Source organism: Heterocephalus glaber, unplaced genomic scaffold, assembly GCF_053883595.1.
Source record: "Heterocephalus glaber isolate CG9 unplaced genomic scaffold, H.glaber_assembly_v1.0 deba00001600, whole genome shotgun sequence".
NCBI classification, from domain to species: Eukaryota; Metazoa; Chordata; class Mammalia; order Rodentia; family Bathyergidae; genus Heterocephalus; species Heterocephalus glaber.
The window spans coordinates 7181016-7207772 of record NW_028258372.1 but is presented as its reverse complement, the minus strand read 5'-3'; the positions used below and the strand labels follow the sequence as shown (position 1 = coordinate 7207772).

Sequence of the window (26757 nt, the reverse complement as noted above, 5' to 3'; positions counted from 1 at the left end):
AATATTAAAATAGAAACTCTGAACCAGTTGGAACAGAAGTTAGGTAGAACTCTTGAAGACATCGGTGTAGGAAAAGATTTTATGAACATAACCTCAGTTGCCCATGAACTAGCACAAACAATCAACAAGTGGGATCTCTTCTTATTAAAAGGCGTCTGCACAGCAAGAGAAACCACCAGCAATGTGAAGAGACAACCCACAATGTGGGAAAAAATCTTCACCTGCTCTTCCTCAGACAAAGGTCTACTATCTCGAATCTATAAAGAACTTAAAAAGATCAGACTTCCCAAATTTAAAGACCCAATCCAAAAATGGGCATCTGAAATGAACAGACATTTCTCAAAGAAGTAGAAATAGCAAATAAATACATGAAAACATGTTTAACATCACTGGTCATTCGAGAGATCCAAATGAAAACAATGCTGAGATTCCACTTCACTCCAGAAAGAATGGCTGCTATCATGAAATCCACCAATAACAAATGCTGGCGGGGCTGTGGGGAAAGAGGAACCCTGCTCCACTGCTGGTGGGAGTGTAGACTGGTGCAACCACTGTGGAAATCAGTATGGAGATACCTCAAAGAACTAGGACTGGAAGTCCCATTTGACCCTGCTATTCCACCGCTGGGGATCTTCCAGAAAGAATTAAAAGAATCATACCACAGTGATATATGTGCACCCATGTTCATAGCAGCACAGTTTGTGATAGCTAAAACTTGGAAACAGCCCAAATGCCCATCAACTGAAGACTGGATAAAGAAAATGTGGTTTTTTAAATAAAATGGAGTACTACTCAGCCATAAAAAATGAGAAATTAGAGACATTTATAGCTAAGTGGATGCACATTGAGGCAATACTCTTAAGTGAAATAAATAGGACACACATGTGTAAATACCGAATAGTTTGTCTGGTGTAAGAAACTGAAAGTGTAAATAAGGACTAAATGTATAATAGGTCACGTGAAATAGGAAGAAAAGGGGCAAAAGGGAAGGAAGTGGGAGGGGTAGGGGCAAGGATAGAAGGGAATGGAATTAATATGAGAAAATGACAAACTGGAAGCAAAGTCTTTGTAAATAGGGAGGGATAGAGGGGTTGAAGGGAGGGCAAGGGAATGGGGAAAAAATAAGAACCAAGAGAGATTACGTAAAGGTGCAAATTTCCAATGATGAATGTCATTATATTGTATACCTAAAATGTACTTATAAAATAAAAATAAATAAATAAAAATTATACTTTGCAGCCAGCCAATTATGGACTGAAACTTCTACAAACTGTAAGCCAAATAAACCTCTTCCCCTCCAAAAAAAATTTAAAAATAAAAATTATGTAATGAATACCCAAACAAGATGTGGAATATTTCCCAGAACCTTCCCTATTGCCCTTCATTAGTCAATCCCCTACTCAGTATGGAACCCTAACACGACTTCTTTCACCTAAATTAATTTTGCTTGAGTTTCCAAGGTCATTTTATTGTGTCCCATTAGTCTCTGAGCATTTCCTTTTTTTCAGATACAAATGGGTATTTCAGGCTTCCTGTGTAGTTTCTCTCCTCTAGCCATGGAATTGGCTGTTTCTTCAAGGATCCCTTCCTGTTGGTGAGAAGTGGTATTTAGAACCCAAGATCTACCTGTCCTAATAATTGCTTCTAAGTGGACATGGTGAGACATGGGTGGGACATAGAATAGTTATAGAAAACTTAGAAATAAATTACAAAACCAACGGAAAATAAGTTGCTGACCTGATGTTACATGACTATGAATGTAATTTTAACGTTATGTGGTTCCTACAAACCAGAATGTTCTAGATAAAACTCCCCCCAATAAAACTATCAAAAATTGGGAAAGTGACACTGATACACAACTACCCTCTAATCCCTGTTTGGCCATTTTTGGTCACACAGAGCTACATCCCCAGCCCTCTTCTTCAGTTTTTTATTTTGAGACAAAGTCTTGCTAAGTCACTAAGTTGCCCAGGATGGGTTTGAACTTTCATTCTCTTGCATTAGCCTCTCAGAGTGCTGAGATTACAGGCCTACACCACCATGCTCAGCAAAATATATTTTCAATGCATAAAATTGTGGCATTTGATAAAAATGATAAGCAAATTAGAGAAATTTTAACACTGACTATTTGATGGTATTAAAGTATTAATGTTGCTTTTTTGGTGTGATAATCGCACTGTGGCTCAATTTTTTAAAATTTTTAGCTTTTGAGAGAGTGATTGTTTTATAGATTGAGGCAGGTCTGCGGACGCCGTACCAAGGTCACGAGTCGCGCAGAACACGCTGAAACAGCCCGCTGCAGACAGGCAGGTCTGTGGACGCCGTACCAAGGTCGGCAGCAATCCACTGGACAACACCGCCCCCCCTCAACTCCTCTGGCCTCTTCGCTGTACTGCCACCTGGGTCCACACTACAAAGACGCAGAGGACACCGGACCACCAGACCACTGTACTAGGTAAATTGGAGTCATCGTCACCTCCATCAGGACCGGGATTATCTTCAGGGGGAAGGGCAGCTGGAACTTGAAATACAACTCTGGAGAGTTCAGCCCCACGGGAGGACAGGGAGCTCAACTTGGGACGTGCAGCCAGAAATCTGCCTGAATCTCATGGGTCTGCGACTAGCTTGCTGAGACTCATTGACTTATATCTGCACACTGCAACCCACGTTGTCTATTGTAATAGCAGAGACATACCCTGAAAGAAGCCCTACATCTTCATGCTTATTTTTATTCCCAAAATTAGTATTATTAGTTTGGTATTTTTTCTTTTCTTTTGCTCCTCTTATCTTTAATTTTTTTCCCACTCTTTGCAAATATTTGGTTTTTGCTCCTTTTTTTCTTTTCTTTTCTTCTTTCTTTTCTCTTTCCTTTCTCTCTCTCTCTTACACTCACTCTCTTGCTCTCCCACATTGTTCATCTTCCCTTTTTGTCCCTGTTTGGGTCCTCATTCACGTTCTTCTTTATTTTCCCATTATTCTATTTTTCCTTCTCACCTGCATCCTCTGGCCACACTGCTAACCTTCCCCTATCCTTCTTCCCATCTGTCCCTCCCTCCCCCCGCAACCCCTTCTAACTCCCCATCCCAGAGGGTAAAGTTGTTATATTGAAGAGTTTATTTACTATATGTTGGGTTGGTCCTTGATCTTGATTTAATTCACACAGCTAAAGGTGATAGATTAATAACTACCACAAAATGCCATTTTCAAAGATGTACTTGATGCAATGGTATTGCTGATTGTATCACTTGGGCTAAGGTGTTGTTATTGATCTAGTCAATGAACCTTCCTAGTATAAGGAAAATGAGATAGCCTTAGAGTCATTAGACACTCAAAACTTAAAGACCAGCTATATCTGGAAGACACCTCTGAGAAGCAATCATTCCATAAGGGCTCTAATTACAAGCAACAAAGATACCTACAATAAGCAATTTCAAACTATCAACCCAGGAGTTAAACCATGGACAGTACCAAAAACAAAAATGAGAAGACATTTAAGCAAGGCACAAACTCAGACTTCCACCCCACCAAGGGTAAATCCTGGGGGAAATGAGATGGAAAAGTCTCATAACCAACCACCTGGATACCCTGAACTGTTAGCACAGGAAGTAACAAAACAGATGAATGAGGCTCTAGAAAAATTCAAAGCAGAAATAATCTCCCAGATATCTACAGAGATGGTGAGCAGAGTGAAAGACATGATTAGAGGATCTAGAACAGAAACAGATTAAAAAAAATAGATGAGCTCAGAAACATGCTGGAAGCCATGAATGCCCAGCATAATAAAGAAATGGAATCCATGAAACAGATTCAAATAGATATTCAGGAGATTAAAAACTCCATTGAAAGTATCCACAGCAGATTAAGGGAATCTGAAGATAGAATATCAGATTTAGAAGGCAGGATCATGGTTAGAGACCATGAAAATAGAGATTTCTCAAAAATAGTAAGGGACCATGAGAAATCAATCCACAACTGCTAGACCATGCAAAGAAGAATAACATAAGACTGATAGGAGTCCATGAAAAAATAGGAGAAAGCACAATTGACATAAAAAAACTGTTCACAGAAGTAATAGTGGAAAACTTCCCAGACAGAGGTAGAGAATTGGACATACAGATAAGTGAGGCATATAGAACTCCAACTAGCCATGATCAAAAAATATCTACATCTAGATTGTTTTATAGATTGTCTTAGTCTGTTTTCTGTGCCTATAACAAAATACAGTATCTGGGCTGTATTTATTTATAAGGAAAATTTTATTTAGCTCACAACTTCGGAGGCTGAAAGTGCAAATCAAGCAGCTCCATCCGTGGGCCTCTCTGGCACGTCACAGCATAGCAGGGAAGCAGAAAGCAAAGCAGCCACATGCAGAAAAGGGCCAAACACATGGGTGGTTTTGCTTTATTATGACACACTCTGGTGAGAATTTGCCAGGGTCCTTCATGAACTACATTAATCTCCTGCCACAGCAATGCCCCCAATAACCTAACTACCTCCCATTATGTTCCATTTCCTAATGTTCTACCAGCTCCCTTATTGCCACACTGAGGACTAAGCTCCCAACATAATGACCCTTGGGAAACACTCCAACATAACCAAACCATGGTTCAGATAGTGACAAGATGCCTGGGACTGCTTCAGAACAATCCAGGACAAGATGATTTAGCTCAGTGGTGCTGGCGCCTGCCTCACAAGCGTAAGGTCCTGAGTTTGATCCTTGGTACTAAAAAAAACAAAACCAAAAAATAGCAAATCCCTCAAAGAAAAGATAGAACAAAATAATCCAGGACACATACTAACATCAAAGCTAAAACATCTTTGTAACCCAAATATAATAGTTATTGTTTTAGAATTTGGATGATTTTTAAGTGAAAATTAAAATATTCCCAAGATGAATAAAGAGGATAAATGTGTTACATCTAATAATACATACTTATTTAATCATGTACTGACTCCAGCTAAATACACACCCACATCTAGCTGTCAGACACACTATTTCTGAGGTTGCCATCTGTTGCCTGCACAAGTTGCCCAATTCCATACATGATGTAACTCATAGTCATCAGGGAAGACTGTATTTTGGTTGTCTAATAATGGCTACCATCTCTGCCTTCTAAGAATATATAGAAACAGACCAGGAATCCAGCTTTGTTCTCACCCAAACCTAGTTTTGCTCTTACCCCATGGAATGTGACCTTCTTTTGTTGTTGTTGTTGTTGTTGTTGTTTTTCTTTTTGTTTTTCCTTTTTAGACAGGGTCTCACTATGTAGCCCAGGCTGGCCTCCAACTCATGGTGATCCTCCTGCCTCAGCCTCCTGAGTGCTGGGGTTACAGGCGTGTACCACCATGCCTGGCTACCTCACCTTCTTGAGTAGTCCAGTAAATGCTGGTTTGAGGTCTTCCTGTTTCTTTCCTTTCCTTTTTATTTTCACTTTTCTTTTCTTTCTTTCCTTCCTTCCATTAAAGTATTAATGTGGCTTTTTCTAGGTGTGATAATGGTACTGTGGCTAAATTTTTTAAATTCTTTTTTCTTTCTCTCCTCCTTCCTTCCTTGCTTCCTTCCTTGTGCTGGGGTTCAGACCCAGATCCTTGTGCATGCTAAACACATGCTCTACCACTGAGCTACACCCCCAGACCCCTCTGGCTTTGTCCCATTCCTTGTACCTTCAGTCTCTCGCTCTCTCTCTCTGGCACATACACAAATGTATACTTCATTTCCAAAACAGTTTTTATTTGGTTTTTTTTATTTTTTCTGAACCCAATATCATTGCTGCATTACAAAATCTTTCCTAAATTCCAGTAAGAAAAAAAACCACCATAAATTACTGCAAACTGAACTTACCAAATAATACATATCCTGTGACCACAAAGATGACACAACCTATAAAACAGAGTGACAAATATATCAGTATACAGTGTGTCATGTAATAAAGGATTACTTAGGTGCTACTTCTGTTTCATGAACATAAAACATTTCAAAAGGAAATATTTGGTTATCAAACAACCATCGGGGCAGGTACTCGCAGCCTATTTTACACATGTCTGACGCCCCATACACTGTCACTTGTTCCTTTGCATTTTATTTCCAAGGTCTGTTTCTCCTTCTCCTCCTCTGTGAAAGGTGGGTCTTGATTTCTCCTTGCTGAGTAGTACCCTCAGAAGAACTTGTGGGTATCACTAGGTGGAGCTCTTTGGCTCTGCCTGCCCAAAGGCTGTACATTTTGACTGGCTTGCGTACTCTCCAGACAAAAGCACCCTCAGTATTCTCCTAACAACTCTTCCTATTGTGTTGGCTATAAACAATGACTCTGCACCCCACAGCATCTTTAGCCTAAGCCCAGTCACAGCTCTGTTGGTCTTACTCAGGGGACAAACTGAGTCTATGTTTTGCTATCTTGCTGAGCTCATCCTCATAAACTACCTGTAAGTCATCTTTAGACCAGCAGAAACATTTACAAGTACAAGAGTCCTGCTAGCCTTTACCTTGCTTATGAGTGTGCCATCTTGTCAGGGATGTATGCGATATAGGAATACAAGGTAAGCACCAAGAGCCACAGCTGCCATCTTTCTTCTTGACCGCATGTCCATGATTTTTCTTGGACAGTGCAGGAGGCACACAGGCACCCTGTGGGAAGAGGGTCTTCCAGCATTGTAAAGCATGCATTCATATCTAGCGGTAAATGTTAATATGAGAGAAGTTCACTCTCCTGGTGTTCTGCTCCAAAGCCCCTGAGTGTCCAAGGCAAGCACAGGTATTGGTGGGAAGTAGCTACAATGCAGGAGGCAAGGGGAGGGGAATCTGAGGGGTAGAGAATGGGTAGGGGAGGAAGGGGGGTCTTCAAGGTGCCAAGCCATGGTGGTTTCTGCAGAGTAAAAAATTATCTAAAGGGGAAAAATAAAGAAATACTTGCACCATCATCTAGCCAAGTGTGTCCTTGGTTACTAATGGGCATTCTAGTCAGCTTTCTATCTCTGTGACAAAATACCTGAGAAATAAACTTACAGAGAGAAAGAGTTTAACTGTGTGGTGATGAGCACCTGTAATCCCAGCCACTCGGGAAGCTGTGGCAGGAGGAGCACAAGTTCAAGACCAATCTTAATGAGACTCTGTCTCAAAATGAAAAAGAAAGAAAGAGAGAGAAGAGGAAAAGCAAAGCCAGCCACGGGTATAACTCAGGGGTAAAGCACTTCCCTAGTGCGTGTCAGCCCCTGGGTTCAATTCCCTATATGCGGCAGAGGGAGGGAGAGAGAATGGAAGGAAGAAAGAAGGAAAAAATGTTTATTTTGGCTCACAGTTTTGGAGGTTCCAGGCCATGACCGGTGGGCCTTGAAGGTTTTGGGCCTGTGGTGAGGCAGTGCGTCATGATAGGAATATGCGGTGGAGCACAGCCACGGTTTCACAAGCCAGGGAACAAAGAAAAAGCAGTAGAAGAAGGGCGGCGCCGTCCCCTTCCAGGCCAGGCCCACCCCAGCGATCAAACTCTCACAGGTTCATTCCCAGTAGCACCGAGAGGTGGAGGGAGGCTGTAACACGTGTGCCTGGAGATGCAGTCCGGATCCAAACCACAGGACAGGACGGTGAGGGCGAGTTCCGGATGCGGGACTGCCTTCTCCTCGGCCCACACAGCTCTACCTGACCCGTCCCGCTTCCTGAAATGCTCTCCCCCCGCCCCCGCTCCGGTCAGAATCACGGATGCCTAAGAGAGCCACCCACCTGGAAACCTAAACTACTCAAATTAGACTGCCGGAGCTATTTGCACAGGACAATTAAATAAGGATAGGAATAATCATGTGATTGGACTCGACTGTGAATGACAATTTGATTAGGATTGGGCTGAGGGGCCTTGACCCAGAGGAAGAATAAAGGCCTAACGCTGGGCGCAGCTGTTCCTGTGAAGTTCCGAGCTTCGTGGTTCTCTCCGGGAAGGTGTCTTATCGCTGCTGGGCGGTGTCCTCACCTTGGATTGCAAGGCCGGTCCGCCTGCACCTCCTCTCTGGGGTAGGTGGAGCTGGTGGCCTGGGCAAGGTCCTGCGATTGTGATCATCATTGTGAAAGTGTTTACTCGTGTCTCAGATGGCAAGTGTGCCGGTTTTGTCTGTTCTTAGACAATCTGCTCGTGAAAAAGGGACCGGAGGATCTTACCCATTCTCTAGCGACCGTAAGACTTCCTGGTTGTATAATTTCCATTCCTTTGTGTGTGTGTGTGTGTGTGTGTGTGTGTGTGTGTGTGTGTGTGTCAGGGATCGGACTCATGACCTTGCGCTTGCGAGGCAGGTGGTGGATTTTTGACTCAATTCTCCACATTCACTGTGGAGGTAGAAAAATCCTTTTGGGTCACCTATCAGCATTATTTTCCTGCGCAAAGTTAAACTGCTCCCCACAAGGCTTGTTCACACCCCAGTCCCATTTAGTCTGTTCAATCCCTGATGGGTGTCCCTGAGCCTGACCTGGTGCATTTCCTGTAGAAGACCACAAGATGGCGCTACTGGACAAAAGGCCAGAGCAGATAGTCTGACTTCCTGCAGGTTATCAGAGTAATCCGCACATCTTTACCCTGGGTGGCTCTGGTTTACTCAAGGTCTTCATCTGTTCAACATTTACCAAATGCTACCTGGAGCCAGGAAATGGAAAATGATCACAATCAGCATTGGTGTAGTACCTACCTGACCCCTTGCCAGACTGTCCTAGCTGCAGGGTCCCCAGGGTGGTTCTGGACAGGTGGGAAAGACAGGTCCTAAGGAATGGGAGGGAGAGGCTTGCAGGTGAGGGGAGCTGAGCCCAGGCCAAAGGATGGTGGGGAGCCAGGAATGAGCTGCTCGGGGCCTCAGCATCTGCATCTGTAAAATGGGCTGGCTGTCCTTGGCTGGGAAGGGTCACTGTGGCTCAAGTACAGCCTGTCCCACCTTCTTCAGTAGCTTTAGTGCAACAGTCCGGGTGCCAACTTCTCATGAGCACACAAGCTTTTGCCCTCTGGCATCCAGGCCAGGCTGTGAGGAACAAAGAGGCTTGAGATGGACGCACCTGTGTTTCTATCCCAGCTTAACCTAAACTATTTCAGTGGCCTCGGACAAGTACTTAACCCTCTGGCTTCCTGTTTCCTCTTTGCAAGGCTGGGTCCATGATCCCTGCTTCTATTTGGGAGGATTAAGGGCCAGGGGGCCTGGGTTCAAGTTCTGGATGGGAAGTCACTGAATCTCAGAGTCCAAGTGTGAGCCCTCGTGTGGGGATATGCAACATCACAGAATTAATGAAAACTTAAATGAGGTGATGTTTTTAATCCAGGGCGTAGAACATAATAGGACTCAGTTATTGTTAATTTTCCCCACTTACCTCTCATACACTTGCTACTGGAAGTACAGTTGAGCAACATAGCCTGTCTTGTATTGCTTAGGCATGTTATATTTATTGGCCTTGTTTCCACAACAAGATTTTAAACTTCGTGACATCATGGATTGTGTTGCCTAGCACCATGCCCAGCACACAGTGAGCACAGAATAAACAAATCTCTATGCCAAACACAAAAGAATGAAATACCCAGACCTTTGCTCTTTCACCGATCCAGCCAAAATTTGAGGAGCTACTGTGTTCAGGCTTAGAAACTCTGGAATGTCTCAGGATTTAAACTTTCTGTATATTGCTGTATATATGAGATGCTGCTAGGAGTAGAGTGATCCTGTGACTACTTATAATAATAAGAGCTAAACTTTATTGGCAGTTTACTGTGTGCCAATATGCTTTATATGCATTACCTAATTTAATCATCATAACAACTTCATGAGGTGCTATATCCTTATTCCCACTTTACAGATAAGAAAACTGAGGCTCAGGAGATTAAGTAATGAGCAGAGGTTCACACAACTAGGCAGAGGAGAACTGGGATTTAAATCCAGGTCTTTCTGCTACTAGGGCTCTTGCCCATAGCCACTGCACTATTCTATCTTCCAAATAATGCCATACATCCAACCTCAGAGTGCTGGTCCATAAAACAGCTCTCTTCCTTAAGTCAAAAAGTGAGTCTAGGTGAAACAGGAATCTGCACAGGTGAATCAGGTGGTTATAAGACCTTATCCCTTCCCTTAGGTGTTACACTGCTCAGGACTGCATAGTTCTCATCTGCTCTAGAAATGCCTCAGACTCTTGGCAATTTTCTGGAAGAAGGCTTTGTCTAAGGCAAGATGTGAGAAAGATGCTGCACAAGCATGCGATGTTATCACTTTGAGGCTCAATGTTCCCGGGGAAGAATTTGGGAAGGCAAGGAGAATGCAGAAGTCTCCAGAGAATTTGGGAGCTAACTTGGCATTCCTGCCTCCGTGTCCTTGTCCCAGCCCTGACACCCCTAGCCTGTGGCCCCTATGTGCAGAAGGCAGTTCTCAGGCAGAGTCTGCTCTCTGGAATTGCTTCTTTAGGAAAAACACGACGTGAGCCTCTTTATGAAACAAGCACACAGGGCTATTTTAATCCACCATCCCCAAGAATGGTGACAGATCCACTTGAATAATCGGAACTAGGGCACCAAGTAATCTCCTCGGAGTCACAAGAAATACAGTTGAGAAGAACACCAAGCTAGGAAGGGAGAGAGGAGCCTTCACTTCGCCTCTTGCTAATCCACCCACATTACCAGGGAAAACTGAAAACACAAGATAGGTTAAGTGTGCTGTGCATCTTCTTTTCAAATTGCCTATAATCTGGCCACTAAAAAAAAGTAAAATTTCTGAGTCCTCTGGTTCTTGTTTTGACTGATGGTAGTTATGGAAACCAGCAGAGGTGTCAAATCCTAGCTCTTAGCTTATGTGTCAGATAAGGATCTGAAGTTATTCTGATCTGAGCTTTTTAAAAATAGAAACAGTCTTTAACCTGGATAAACTGGCTTCAAAGTTCTTCCTCAAGGCTGGGCATGGTGGCACACTCAGGAGGCAGAGGCAGGAGGATCACTGCAAGTTTAAGGCCAGTCTTGGCTACACAATGAGTTCAAAACCAGCCCGAACCCCGCCTCCCAAAAAAGTTCTTTCTCAAACTTTTTCATGGCTTGTAAATATTTCTATCTCTCTTTTCTCATTACACAAAATGCACTAAGAACCAGTTCTGGCCACGTCCTTAGTATGTTCCATTCAGTGTCTTTTTAGTTGCCAAGGCAGAGATATGAATTATGAAGATCCGGCAAGAGAAGTAAAAAACAAATGGGAGAGGTGTTCATTAGGTTATTAGCTTATGTCCGGATGGTGGGTTCTTCTCTCAGTCCAGAAAGAATTACACGGCAGAGAGTCGAAAGAGACATGAGCAAAAGCATTTACTTGGGCCCAGGGATTTAGCTCAGTGGTTCTGCCACCTGCCTCGCAAGCGCAAGGTCCAGAGAGTTCAATGCCCGGTACCAAAAAAAAGCATTTACCTACTGGACAGTGACAGCAGAAAGCACCTCAGTACCAGGAAGAGACCTGACTGGGTTGCCATGGGGACAAAAGGGGGGTTTATACACAAAAATGACCACATCTCAGACCACTCTGGGCCAAGTTGAAGTTAACCTATGGGGTCATAAGCCGGAAAGTTTGACTAGAAGGGAGCCTACAGGAACTTGGGGTATGTGGCAAGCATACGTTTGCAAGCACCATTAATTGTAATTGTAACTTTTCTAAAATTATCAGCACAAGCAGGACAAAGGCACTCTTCGGAGGGGTATGAGTAGAGGCTTGGTGGTACTGGCTGTCACCTTGTGTTTGTCACATTCCTGGACAGGAGGAGCCCACTAATTTTACTTGGGTCCCTTGTTTGTCGGGCCACTGGGGCCTGGCTTTTTGTTAGCCCTCAACCCCTGGCCTCATCTTATCTTGGCCTTCACTGGGTCATCCTGACTCCCTCTCTTGGCTTTTCTTTGGCTGCCTGTCCTGCCTGCTGAGCTCCCTCTGCGTAGAGCACATCCCTCCCCTCACGGGCCACCATCACTTCGGAAAGTCCTCATCTTCCCACAGGACCCTGCTCATCCTCATCAGTTCTAACACACACAATGTTTTATGGGAATTGACTTTTAAAATTACTGCTGTGTCCCTCTTTTCAGGGAAATGATACCTAAGCCTTAGGGAAACAAAACCTAAGCCGAATCGTGTTTGGAGGGCTCGCAGTTCATCTTCCCCAGGTCGTCCGCCATTTCCCTGTTTCTTACTCAAACCGCAGCAGTGACACAGGAAGAGCGCCTGCCCCGCTCTTTGTCCCAGATCGTGCAGCTGCTTGGACAGTGTGAGACCTTTCAAACCCTGTGGCTGCCAGTGAAGGCGCAGGGAGAGCTGAGACACTAAACACAAGCAGCTGGGAATTCCTCAGAGAAAACCTACACCACCTGCTCGGTGTTTGCAGACAACGTCCTTCCTCTTACTTCAGGTCCCCGGACAACCGCGAGCTACCGGCAAGGTCCCCAGACATCGCTCCCTGCCAAAGCAACAGCCAGAGCCCTAAAGGTTTCCATCTCCCTCAGAACATCGTTTTCCCCCTGCCAGACCTTTGGCCCCTTTGGTAGGGTGGCCTACATCCCAGTTTGCTTGGGCCACCCCTGTTTCTCCCTACTTTCAGGTGTAATTATAATAGAGTCCTAAAAAAAAATAAGATAAAATAAATAAAGATAAAGTGTTAATTAAAAAAAAAAAAAAAAAAAGACTCCTTATTGGCTCCAAAGTGTCTGGCTTTGTGTGATCAATTACGGGTCCTCTGACCTTTTAGTCACAGCCCACCCTCTAGTGGTAAGGATGACTCATTGCATGTATCCCACAGACAGCCCTGGACTGGGGACCCCAGGTTGCAGGGATAACATCTGAGATTACCTGTAGAGATGTGAGGGACAGGAGAAGGGAAGAGAGGAGGTGCTGACTTGGGAAATGGAGCTGGAGCTTGCTTCCCAGGAAAGGGCTCTCTCTGAGTCCCTCCGCCCCCAGGGGGACATCATGATGATTAATAAACACCTGCTGGAAAGGTAAGGAGCCTCAGACAAAGGCAAAACAGTCAGGCTCCCAGCCCTCCAGAAGGTCAAGGTCTCATTTAGTTGAGACATGGAAACATAGTGCAAGATAGTGCTCAGCACATGCTTATTGAACCATTAATTCATTCTTACATGTATTGAAATATCCCAGGCAGTGCTGGGGATGCACAGTCCCGAGCTATACACAGCAGGGATGGGAGGCACTGTACACCAGAGTAGTGGTGGCTTCCCAGATCAGTGGCAGTCAGCTTTCCACATCTACAATAAATACCTGAGGTAAATCAACTTAAAAAGAGTCAAGGCTTATTTTGGCTCACCTCAGAGGTTTCAATCCGTGACTAATGGGCCCTGTTGCTTTGGGCCTGTGGCAGCACAGCACATCATGGCAGGAGCATGTGGTGGAGGATACCAGTTCACCTCTGGGCAACTAGGAAGTAAAGAAAGAGGAAGAGGAGTGCTGGCTTCCTAATATCCCCTTCAAAGACCTGGCCCCAATGACACACAGACTTCCGGCTTGGTCCTCCACCTTCAAGCTTCCACCACCTTCCAATAGTGCCAACCTGGGAACCAAGCCTTTAACACGCGGGAGTTTGGAGGACACCCAAGATCCAAACTGTAACAGGATCTGTGTTACCTACTTTCCTCTTGTTGCTGAGACAAAATACCTGACACCCAAAGCTAAAGGGGAAAGGGTTTATTTAGCTCTCAGTTTGTAGAGATTCCAGTCCATAATCAGCTGGCTTCAAGGCAGAGTGCCACATGCCAAAGGGGCATCACCGAATAGAAACAGTTCATGGCTCCTACACAGTAACAAAAGCAAAAAGGGAACCTTGTTGCTAACAGTGTCTTTCTGCCCCTTTTATCTTATCTAGATTACTGGAATTGGGGCAGTACCAAACCAATCACTGTACTGGTTTAGTAATTACATGCCCTTAATCCCAGCATCATACACTCTAGATTCAGCACCTCTGAAAAAGCCCCACTACTACTGTGTGAGGCTATGGGGGGACATCTAGACGCAAACCATAACATTCTGCCCCTGGCCCCCTAAAGACTCATGTACATTCCTTTACACAAAAGGCATTTAGTCCATCTCTAAGAGTTGCCAAAGTCCTAATAGTTTCAGCATTGATGAAAAGTCCAAGCCCAAAGTCTCCGCTGAGATTTAAGGCAAACTCTTAGCTGCGAGCCCCTGTATAAACGAAAAGAAAGTTAAATACTTCCAACATTCATAGGCACAAGACAGACATTTCCATTCCAAAGGTCACAAACAGGGGGATAGCAATGAACAGGAACAAAGTAAGACCAAAATCCAGTAGGGCAAACATTAAATCCCACAGTCCTCTTCCAGCATCCCTGGCAATTTGTGGCAATATGTGAACTCCAAAGGGCTTGGGTGGTTCCACCCCTACAGCACTTCTGATGTTTGTAGTTCCCATGGCTTCTCTCTTGGGCTGGCTCTGGTCCCCCCTTGTAGTTTTCCTGATGATCCACATTCCTGGCTTCTCCAAACTTCTGAGGTATCCACTGCACCTTCAGCTGCATACTCACAGCTTCACACTCACAGCTTCACACACTACCCTCTCAGGGGCACACTGCCTGGCCTCCTAGGCCTTCTGAAATCTGGGTGGAAGCCTTCCCCACAACTCTTGCATTCTGCGTACACCTAAAACCGATCCCATGTGGATGATACCAAGCTTTATTGCCAGCTAAAGCAGTGGCCAGGGTTTCTTCTCTCTCACTGTTTTTTTTTTTTTTTTGTACTGGGATTGAACTCAGGACCTTGTGCTTGCAAGGCAGGTGGTGGAACCACTGAGTTAAATCCCCACTCCCCTTTTTCTCTTGGCTATAGGGCTCAAGTGCCTATGAACCAAATCCTGAGGAACGACTTCCCTAGGCCATCATTCTGGAACATGGTGCTCTGGTGCTCTCTTCTCAAAGCAAAGTCTTTCACTTTTGCCATTTTGAGTGTGCAGAGGGTGGAGTCCTGCTGGTTCTTGTGATGCCCTCAGGCCATCTTTTCCATTCTTCAGTTTCTTCTCAGCAATCAAGATCTCTGCTCTATCTTTGCAGGCCACAACTTTACTAGAGTTTCCTTTCTGGCCAAACTCAAAATGTTTTAAATCATTCTGCTGGGCTCTTTGCTTTTGATTCTCAACATAAAGCTGGCTAAAAGCCCCCTACAGTAGCCATGCCACCACTTCAACATTAGACTGCTTTGCAGTCTCTTCTGTCATATTAATTAGTCTGCTGCCCTTAATCTCAGTCCCTGGACTCAAGCAAAATGCAGACAAGGCATAACACACATTGGATGCAGTCCTTCTTCCCAGCAGAAACCTCGTGAGTCTGGCCTTTACTAGCTTTCTGGTCTTTTGAGCTCTGACCAGAATCTCCCATACAGTATAACCTAAGGTGTTCCAGCTCTATTTTTTCAGCTGGCATCTCGAATCTTTTCTAACTCTTCCCCTTCTCTCAAGCCAGTTCCAAAGCTTCTTGAGCCACATGGCCAGGTTATGTCACAGTAACAACCCCACTTCTCTGGTACAAATTCTGTGTTAGTTACTTTCCTTTCCTTGCTGAGACAAAATACCCGACACCCAAAGTTAAAGGGGAAAGAGTTTATTTAGCTCACAGTTTGTAGAGGTTTCAGTTCATAATCAGCTGGCTCGAGGCAGAGAGGCACATGACAGAGGCATTAAAAGCATCTTTCTCCCCCTTTTATCTTATCCAGACCACTGAGATTAGGGCAGTGCCAAACCAATCAGTGTACTGGTTTAGTAATCACATGGCCTTAATCCTAGCAGGATCTAATCCCAAAATTGCTCTGAAAAGCTCTTACAATGTCTCTTCCTTTATTTTCACACAAGAGTAGTACCTCCTCAGCTTTCTAACCAGGGGACTGGGGTAGGAAGAGTGCTTGCTGGTTTGCACTGGGACAGGTGGCTCTGGGAGACCTGTTGTGGGTGGAAGCAGAAGGGATAGTGCCAGAATAGGGAACTCCTGTCCACCAAGGAAGACCACCTTGTGACATGGAGGGACATCCCATCTTCTGGCTCCCTGGATGTCTAACATGCTGATGCATGGTAATAATAGTTGAGTGCATGAACAACTGAACGAATAGCCCCACAGTGCCAGAGTATTAACTAAATCCCAGCTGTGACATTTAGGGAAGGGTGGCAGGGAGGAGTTCCTGATGTAGCTTCTAACACATTCTGAGGTTTCTCCTGGACATTTGCTCCTCTAGGAGGATGACAACAGAGGACAGTGCTGAAAACTGGTGGTGCTGCCATTTATAAGCTGAAGCTGTGTTTCAGTTCCAAACCTGAACCCCTAACACTGGAAGTGGTCACAGTCTCCACACTGATCTAGACAGAGCGGAGTTCCTCCCTTGAGAGGCCCAGCTTGGGGAGAAAGAAGAACTTAGGGAGAGACGATGCCCCATGAATAAAAAGTTCCACTCTAAGTGGTTTAGATGGAATTACAAGGAGTCTTTGCACAACTTAAAATGTTGATTAATGAGATCCCTTGGCTGACCAGTAAGTGAGTAAAATTCAAAGACCAAAGCTACTCCCTAAAGGGTAATCTTTCTCCAGGGACAGACTTAGGGTATCAGTTTGCACAGCAGGGTCCACTGGCTATGTAGGAATTGCAGTCTCAGAGCTCCTTGGTGACCTTTCATCCACCCCCAATGTTCTGCCCACTGCTTTTCCCAGTCAGTGACCTGTGCTGCCTCCACCTGGTAGAGAAGATCCACAGCATTCAACAAGACCTCAGGCGCCTTCTAACTTCCTCTTGGTCCCCGGCCCTCATCTCTGAGGGAAGATCTCACTTCTCTGCAACATTACTGTCTACTCCTGGACCTTCAGTCTTTTCCTCTTCCTCCTTCTCTGGAACGGTCTCTGTCCATCACTTTCCCTACACTTCCTCTCATCCCCAACTCCAATTAACCCTGCTATTCCTACCAATTACTATCCCCTTTGTTTTATCAATCCCAAACTTCATTATTTTTCTATTTAAAGTATAACTTGTATATTGGAAGAATTTGAAAAACACAAAAAGATACAAAAAGGAAAAAAATCTATCATCCCACTATTGTGGCACAACCACTTTTAAGTTTTATTTATGGTTGTTTTAAGGCCTAAATTCTTGTGTTTGTGTGTGCATGTATAATATACATCTTCATAATATTGATGATTTGCTGCATATACAATTTTATAATATAATTTCCCATGTAATAGGTCACCTGATGTTTCTAAAATATATATTTTAATGAGCACATAGTGCCACCTCACAATGGCTGTACTTAATCTTAGACATTTACTGTTTTTCCTTTCTCTTTCCTTTCCTCCTATCCCAGCACTATCCCATGCTGGGCATGAAACCCAGGGCCTCCCGATGCCAGGCAAATAAATGGTCCACCACTGAGCTACATCCGCAGCCCAGTCTTTCTTGTATCATCATAAATATGAAAACTTTTTATTTCTTATTAGAATGGTTTGCATAATAAACATTTTTAAGGCTCTTGATATTTTATCAAATGATGGGCTGAGTCTTTGCACAAATGTATATTCCCCAGCTGTGTGTGCACATGTGTGCATCTGCACCTTTTCTGAGCATCCCTCAGGGTACCCTTATCCACAGTGGGCATTATCATTTTAAAAAATAGTTGCTAACCTAGTCTATCCTCATGTTCCTATTCCAATTTCTTTCTTTATCCCCTGTAATCTGACTTCTGATCTCAGCCCAAGAATCCTTTCCAGTCTTGATCTTACTGTTGTCTGATTGTTGTGTTCTGTTGACCTCTAGTCATCCACTGTCCATCCCACCTGGTCTGGAGCTCTAAGACGCTGGGGTTGGATGTCCAGCTATGGTCCCCAGAGCACTCCCACAAGGAGCCTGAGCAGCTGGGTTGCTAAGGCAAATTTTAATATTCCTCATACCTGAGTGGATGAGTGGACAATAAATCTGCATCTTCTTTTCTCTCTGTCTCTGGCTTTTCCTCCTCCCTCTGTTTCCCTGTTCTGACTACACCCACCACTCCCCTATTGCTCTCCTCTGCCACAGTTCAGCATCCAGCTCAGGCTGGCTCTCAAGTTCACACCTCTAGCCAAGGACTCAACCCTGAGATCTGGACTATTTCCATGGGTGCTGAATATTTCCTGCTGGCTGTGTGGCCACCTCATAAATTCCTATCAACATCTCTGGTGTCAAATTCAAGGTCTCCCTCTTCCTCTAAGCCCCTACATCTTATTTCTCTACTTCTATTTGTGGATGAAGCCCCTATGTCCCATTTCTCCTCCTTTGCTCCTTTCCGTCAATTGCCCACCAAGCCCTGTTGTGGAGCATCCCCCTGGTGGGTTTCTCCACCTCCATCTTTGTTGCCAGCCTCCGTGCCAGTGCCTTCACTCGGGGCCTGCTATCATTTGGATCTGGAATGTCTCCATCTGTTGAAAACTCAGTCCCAGTTGATGGCACTATTTGGATGTGGTAGAACTTTTAGGAGATGAGGCCTAGTAGGAGGAATTTAGGTCATTGGAGGCATGTTAGACCCTGACCCTCCCTCTTCCTCTCTCTTTGCTTCCCACCTGCCATGGGGTGAATGAGCTCCTGCTATGTACTATGTGCTCCTGCCATGATATACTGTGCTGCCACTGGCCCAAGAGCTACAGTGCCAAGTGACCATGGACATGAACCTCTGAAACTCTGAGGAAAAAGAAACTTTCTTCCTTTTAAGTTGTTTACTTCAGGTATTTTGTCATAGTGATGAATAGCTGACTAAGAGCCCCAACTCTCTCCTCTAGACAATAGTATCATTTTCCCCTACTGGTCTCTTCTCCTCCCCTCTCCCTGCCCTAATTCATCCCACACTACCAATGGAGTGAGTTCCTGAAGGCAGTTACCTGAGCCACCTCCTTGAAGCACTTCTCACAGTCTCACTGATGAGCTTAAAACTTTTCAGTAGCTCCTCACCACCTACAGATTACCAACTTCAACTTCTTCAGCCTGTCTCATGAGGAAGCTTTGAATTTTCGACTCGATCTCCCCTCCAGCCTTGACCCTCCCGTGGGACACTTACCTGGTCTGTGACCATGCTCTACTCTTCACCAGCCATATGGCTTTGTTTACATCATCCTTTCCACTTGTATTTGCCACATCATACCCACCCTTCAGGGACCAGATTACATTTTACATCTTACACAATCATTCCTCGCTCTTAAACACTTCTAAGTGGCTCTTCATCCCTCTGACATCTCTTAGATAGGTTAGTCTGGGACTGAAGGGAGTTCTTGGAATAGAAGGGGATGAGTAGGACCAGTTAATTACACTACTAGTATGGTAATTACTACAAAATGCCTTAATAATATCCAACATTCAATGGGAATTTAGAAGAAGGTGTACTGCATGTACTATCTTGTTTGAGAGGCTTAGTATGTGAGGCAGACAGGGAGCACAAAGGTTTCCATTATAGAAGGGGCTTCAGAGCTGCAATCTTATTGGAACAGGAGCTGTAAGTGCCAGGGAAACCCACTGATTTTCCTTAGGTTATGGAGGGAACTGATGGCACTCATGGGAGATGGGGGCAAAAGCTTCCCTAAGCTACTTCGTGGTGATGCCACCCAACAAGGTAAGTGTTGCTGTTATCTTCATCTCACAAACAAGGAAGTGGGAGCTTCTAGAGGTCGAGCAACTTGTCCTTGAGCCCCATCCTTGTGACAACAAAGCCCATGCTTTATGATAGCATCATTACTACAATTCATGTGTCTTACCAAATGCTTCTTTGTTGGAGGTCAGATTCTTTTTACTTTTACTAGATTATATTCTTCTCAAATCAATTAGCATAATGCTTTGCATGTAATTGGGAAGCCAGTGAATATCATTTGAATGGATGGATAAATGAACATTGAGCAAATGAAAGCCAGCACAGTAGCCTTTTTCTGTCAGGTAAAAGGGCCGAAGACCAAGACGAGACCAGGCCACAACAAGCCTTTATTAGGGGAATAGATCTGCCGGGCTGTCTCTGAACAAAGGAGAGACAAAAGCAATATGGCTGGGGCAGGGAGAGTCTTTTATAGAGACTGGGGTGGGGCTTGTAGGGGCTGAGGCGGGGTTGAGTGAGGTAGTGACTAGGGAATGGAGGAGCCGGTGATGTCACTAGGTGGTAGGAGGTGAGCGAGTATTAGGTTACTCTCTAGGTGGGAACAGGGGCATGCTGGGAAGAAGGGTTTGTTCTTTGGTGAGAGCAACCATCTTGGCATGATGTCACACAGGGGAGGGGGCAAGGCACCATAGGAAGAGGGCAGCTACTATACATAATAGCTGCTGAGGTGGTGGGAGACCTATCATTTTCTTTCTGTACTAAAATACTATCCCTGGAAAAATCCAGTTATCCTATTATCTCTAGAAACTCCCCTTGTCTCTTGGGCATATGCATACACATTATGTGTAAATATAGATTCCACTTCAGGCAGATCTGACTAATAGAAAGGAATGGAGATGGACTGAAATCTTTCCCCAAAGTCTGCAGGCAGCTCTGTGAGATGACTGCCAGAGACAGGCATGATTTCCTTGTGTGCTGGACTCCTGGGAAGCAGACTCGGAGAGGGAGTTTAGCAGGCAGGATGCTGGTAGGGTGAGTCCTTGAGATCAACACCTGTAGAGGACAGGGGACAGAAGCAGGACTGGGCAGAGGCAGAAGCTGTAGTGCAGGCCCAAGAGAGCCCAAACCATCCCAGAGAGATCCCCAGCTGTTCAGAGTTGTCCTGACTCGGGCGTTAGCTCACCACTGTACGTAGGCTGCCCCTGAGAAGGGTGAGGTCTTGGAATATAGCTCTCAGAAACTAAGGCAATGACTAAACCTGCAGCCAGTATGCAATGGCGCTAGCTTTCAAGCAAGGCCTAGTCTTTGGCGACTTACTCAGGGGAAAAACAATGTGAGCTTGTCCCTGAGCAAACTCAGAGCTCTCTTGAGTGACCATCTCTAGGAACTATTGTGGCCCAAATAGTGCGCCAGAACTAGGTCAGTCACCAGGTACTGTACTCTCACATGGTCACAATTCTGAGGGCTGACAGCACCTCAGCAGTCCAGGCAACCAGTCTTTCCTTGGAGGAAGGTCGGACAGTGGTCTCCATGCTTACCACATAAGCCTGGCTTTACACATTTTTAATTGATGGGGCCCAAGTTGCGTCGTTAGCACATGAAGTCACAAATTACTATTTGCATATGATGACTCTCCACGAAGCCTCTTACTTCTCTTTCACATATGCAGAAACTTTTCTTCAAGTTTCAGGAAGAAGGGGCTTGGACTTTGCCTGAACAGATGTCCTGACAAAGCAAGCTCTGAGACTGATGTTCTTAGGATACAAATTAGAATTTTCTTTGTTTGCAACTTGTATATGGTTCTGCTCTGGTCCTTGTCCATTTCCTCCAAAATCAAACTTCATTGGCACAAGATTAATATGAGACAATTTCTTGAACCCTTCAAATGGCAGGCTGCATTAGGTTAATTAATTAATTAATTTTTTCTGGTACTGGGGATCAAACAAGACCTTGCACTTTTAAGGCAGGTGAGGCCCCACTGAGCTAAATCCCTGGCCCAAGGGTTTTTGAGAGCCCCCTCCCAAAGGGAAATAAATTCCACTCACAGAATGAGATTAAGAGCAATTTTCTTTTACTTGCTATGTTGGGAATTCTGTGAAAACTTGAGTTAAAGAGAAATCATGTTTGCGATTTGTTTCTGTGATGTTTGAGACGTGAACTAGGTGTGAAAGGATGAGTTAGTTTCCTGATGGGCCTCCCATTGATCTGACTTTATGAGAGCAGAGGGGAATCTGAGAGGCAATGTCCCTGCAAAGTAGGGCTGGAGCCCAGCCAAACAGTCCCAAGCAGCATCAATCCCAGGAGCCAGAGGAGCAAACATCAGTAACAGGATCCACTGAGCATGTGGCCCAGAGTGCAGACCGTGCCCAGAAGCGAGGCCCGGAGAATACAGGCCTTTCTGAGACAGTGCTCGGAAAGCCACGTCTGCAGGAGGGGAGAGAGTCCCACCTGCCTCGGCTCTTCTGCCATGCACTTTGTTTTTGAGAACCACACAAGCATCTTTTTTGAAAAAAACCTCTATTAAACTTAAATTCTAAGGGCTTTGCTACCATGCCATGTCCTCCCCTCTCTTCTCCTGTTGTCTCCCCTTCCATTTCAAAACAACAGGAAAACAGCACCAAAGAACCAGAGACCCAGCTTTTCATGCAGATTGACCATCGAGCATAGGATGAGTGTGAATGAATGCAAGTTTTGATGACATGATCATTTAAAAAAATTTTTTTTGTCTACAGCCCTTATTGGTGGAGAGGGGAAGGGAGTCGGGCTCTGATCAGCAGGGAGTTTTCCTGGTGTAAAATAAGTTTATTTCTGCAGCTTAGTTGGAGGATTCTCAATGCTTATTCTAAGCCTCTTTAGCATGAGGTCCACCTTGTAAGCTTCTGAGTGCCAGTTCCTCCCCTACCTGGAGGGGTCCCACTGAGCCTTACCTGTGATGGGATCAGCCCTCCTCAGGCAAGGCACAAGGGGTGCAGGGTTTGTTAGTGCAAGGAAAGTTGGCTCCAGAACACTGGCCTTGCACTTTGTTCAAGGCCATGGGCCCAGCTGGCCCTGAGCCTTCAGCTGCAGCCTGCCCCAGGAAACTCAGTGAGCACAGGAAAGATGACATACATTATAAAGCAGCACCACTAATTCTGCTGACAACTTATTAGGGAATATGGAAAATAATGCTTGCTTCCTCATCACCATTAGTAAGTTGAAGGACTGTCGCTGAGGAAGACAACAGAGACTCTCCGATGCCTGGCTTCTGACTGGTTTAGCTGTCTTTTGAAAATGCAGAAGTAATTGTTGAAAACAGGCCCTGAGCTCTTTCTAGACCCAGCTCCCAGCCTCCCCTCCACTTCCAAAGTAGGCCCTGTGCCCTACCTGGGGAAGTACAGCTCAGCCTGGCACACCCACAAACAGTCCTTGTAATCATGCAAGCCAAGTCCTGGTCTCGGAAGAGCATCAGGTCCTGAAGACCCGGGTTCCTCTCTTGCTGAGAACTTCTGAGGCTGCTGACTTGCCTACTTGTCCTTATTGGGCTAAGAAAACAATTCTTTTCATTTTTGTCACAGAATTCCACAAAAGAACTGAAAAATGCTAATGAAAAAAGTAAATACCTTTAGCAATGGAACGCAGAATACTTAAGGCAAGAGCACCAGGCAGGGCATTTGTTTCCTTAGCAAGTGTAGAAACGGCAGTGGCCACCGGCTGTGCTGTCCCCTCCTGGGGCTGAGGAGGTCACAGAGGGCGGCTGTGGAGGTTCCCAGATCTGCCTCCGGTAGCAGGGAGAAAATGCAGGCCTCGGCAAGGTCTGCTGAGGAAGGGAGCTCCCCTCACCACTCAGGCCCTGCCCTCTCCCAGGTCTCCGCTTTGGAATTTTTGTTTTTATCATTTCAGCGTTTTCCATTTGTGTTATTATTTAAATTATTAATCCCTTAAGTGTTGATTCCCTGTCTGCCCACCATCAAAAAGAAAAAAATGTATATACACGTACTCATCAATGTGTGTGATTTCTAAAATTCTGTTATCTTGTGTCGTTTTCCCCTCTGGTCTTACTTGGTTTTTCCTCTGACAAATCCAGGATGCCCTGGGATGTACCAACAAATATGACGTAAGCTGTGCCCCATATTAAAATCTGCTCTTCCTTCCTGAAGTGGCCAAGGTGCCCTAGGGGAGGTCACTCACTTCCTAGGCAACATGAGAGCCTTGGGTCAGGTGCACAGTGGGTTGCGGTTGTAGGGATCACATTGGCTGCTCCTTCCCCTCCTGCCCTTTGCCAATTTATTGCTCCCTGCAGAAGGGAAGGGGGTGGTGGCTGGCTACAGCTAATACTAATGCACTGTTATATATGAGTAATGGTTTTAACACAAATAGGACTTGCCATCCTGAAAAGAAGGTCAGAGAAAATCAAAGCTCTCATGAAGATGAGCCTGTCTCACCCAGTAAAAACAAAAGGGCAGAGAGCCGCAGTTGTTTGTGAAAAGCAATGAGGACAGAAAGCTGTGCCTAGTAATATGCTGAAATAAAAAGCCACAATTTTTTACGGTGCGCAATTGGGTGTCAGCTAGGTAGATGCAGCCGGCAATCTCATATCTGGAATAAGGCCTGAATAAAAATAAGATGACCTAAGAGATATAACAAAATGGGTATTATAAACTCCATCTTAGAGTTGTGTTTTTAGCCAGTGATCTCTGAAAACCAGGAGCAAATTACAGAATTCTGTGAATTTGGCCTGGGGAGCATGACTGGGACTACAGAACGCTCAGAACACAGAACTACATTTGCAAGATTTTTATTTCAGGTAGAGTACTATTTTTTCTTTTTTTTTGCATTACATTCTAGGGTATGATTAAATTTTCACTATTGTGAAAGATTAAAAACAATTTAATTTCTACAGAGTTGTGAGATCCACAAATGCCAACAAATTCTGACCACTATCTGCCCGCTTCCAGAGTATTGTTCTCAGAGCTGTGCCAGTGACATCTGTTTGCAGACTCGAGACATGAGGTGCTTGGAGGACCCAAAAAGGAGAGCAGAAAGCTGCTCTCCAGAGCTCCGCGCGATGAATCCTTTCTGCATTTCCGGCACGAAGACCTTCTCTTCCCCGGACCTCACATCTGTACCACATTGTGGCACTGACAGGATTGCCAGACGTAGCAAACAAAATACAGACTGCCCGGTTACATTTGAATTTCAGATAATTTTAGATTTTTCAATTTCAGATTTTTTAGTGTAAGTGTCTCCCATGCCATAACTGGATATTCTGTATTTCACTGGACAACCCTAGGTACTAAGTACCAGGAAGCCCTCTGGCTTTCCAGAGATGCCCCCGAGGAGCTGTCACAAGTACAGGACCATTGCATACCCACTGCCCCTGGGCCTGCGGCTTGTAGGTGAGGGTTAACTACCTCTGCTGCCTCTTTCCATAGGTGAGACCAGAGTCACACTGCTCAAAAGTACAAAGTTCTAGATAACAAGAGAGGAGGAGGGTGCAGTGCCAGTCCCAGGAGAAACACTGTAGGTTGTTCTTTTCCTCCCTTCCTCCCTTTCATCCTTCCTTCCATTTTTGGTATCAGGGATAGAACCCAGGTCCCTGAGCAGAGTGGGCTAAATATAGATATTTTCAACTTCTCAGTTAGAAATGGAAAGATCTTTCATTTCTGTTGTCATTGATCTTAAGCCACTGAAACTCTGAGGTCACTTTGTGTAAGGAGCACTTGGAATAACAAATATCCTTCCAGCTCCCAGCTTTCTGGAACTGAATGTCGTCTGGGTGCTGTCTTGGTGACTGGAGTATAAGACTTTCTCTCTACATCAATGGCTATGCTGTCCCTGGACTCTTTGGCCTTATCCCTTTTCCCTGACACCTGCTAAAGTCCTACTGCCAGGGCTGGATGGAGATTATTTCCTCCAAATTAAATTATTTGAGAAATGGCCTGCTTGGGCAAATATTACAGAACTCCTGATTCTATGTTGTTGTGGAGATAAAAACTCTCCCGAGAACCTAGTCTCATCCATGTCACTGTCCTCACTTCTATTCAGGCTTTAAGGAGTGCATCAGGCTAAAACACCAATCCCTCAATCTAACCAGCTGTAGCCGGGGTCACAGGGTAGTGTCACCGAGACCCCAAACCTTATGGACAAGGAGCTGTCAGGCAGGCTTAGAAGAGGGCAGGCACCGTGAGTGCTTCGAAGTCTGGCTATGGATTCCACTCTTACCTCTGAGCACAGCGTCAGAGCTCCTACCCAACCTAACCCACTGTCACCAAATGCAGACATCCAAGTTGTCTTTTCTCACTGAAAGCAGAATACTTTGAGACAGTCAAAGAATTAAGAGGATTTACAAGTTTGAAGTTATCTTAGAAATTGTATGGATGAGGAAACTGAAGTCCGGAAGGGAGACTAAGCAGCTACTGTGATTTCATGTGTCATGAAGATTCCAAGCTCAGGCTTCCTTTCTTTGGCTCTTCTGTATCATCAAAATACCCCACATACTGAAGTCTCCTCTCTAGGGTTGACGGAACTACTATTCCTATCCCAATAATTCAGTTTTTCAATCAAGAGGAAAAAATGAAATAAGGAACAAAAGCAGATTATCTATATTTATAGTCATTTTTGGACCAAGTTCCTACCCAGATCAGAAGCTTAGGCAAAGATATTTTTTTCTTTTTTTAGTTTTTACAGATTTTGGTAATCATCAGTCTTGTACTTTGAAAATAAGAAGCAGCCACTTACAGGCTGTTGTCATCCACGAGTGCTGCAAGCTACTTTTTCTCCCTAAGTGCATATCTCCTTCCTGACCTTTGATCCAGGCCATTAAGAAAAGCAATACAATCATGAACACTCACTTTTGATCAATGCATTCCGGCCAAAGGGAAAGCGGGCTGTCCTTACATAATATCTATAATTAGATTGCATTTGGAATTTGGAGAGCTGGATTAAGTAGAAAAAATGTTTTAAATCACCAGCTCAATGTCTCAGGAGGAGGTAGAGGGATCTAAAAGTGGTAAACAGAATTAGGACCGAAATCAAGGTATTTATTTGGAACTAGTGAGTTTGTCAGAACAGTATTAGTAGCCAGTTGAGTAGTTAGGACTCACACAAATGAGGGGTGGACCTTGGAGGGCCCCCAAAGAAAATTTTCTAAGCCAGTTAAGTGACAACAGGGAAAGGGAGCAGGTATTCTGAAGGTCAGAAGGGATTCTCTGGCCCCTC

At 44.7% G+C, this 26757-nt stretch overlaps 1 long non-coding RNA gene across 2 annotated transcripts in view; it reads right to left on the bottom strand.

Annotated features, from left to right (window-relative positions):
- LOC110350951 (uncharacterized) overlaps nucleotides 1-24087 on the bottom strand; it is a 37774-nt gene extending 13687 nt beyond the window's left edge. Inside the window, exons 1-4 of one of the 2 annotated variants that reach the window (XR_015444320.1) lie at nucleotides 23160-24087; nucleotides 13280-13389; nucleotides 5843-5881; nucleotides 4202-4723 (exon numbers count right to left, since the gene is read on the bottom strand). This is a non-coding gene — a long non-coding RNA (uncharacterized LOC110350951). Of the gene's footprint in view, nucleotides 1-4201; nucleotides 4724-5842; nucleotides 5882-13279; nucleotides 13390-23159 lie in introns of those variants that run through there. The other variant, XR_015444319.1, reaches the window with a different exon arrangement.
- Between the last annotated feature and the right edge of the window lie 2670 nt (nucleotides 24088-26757).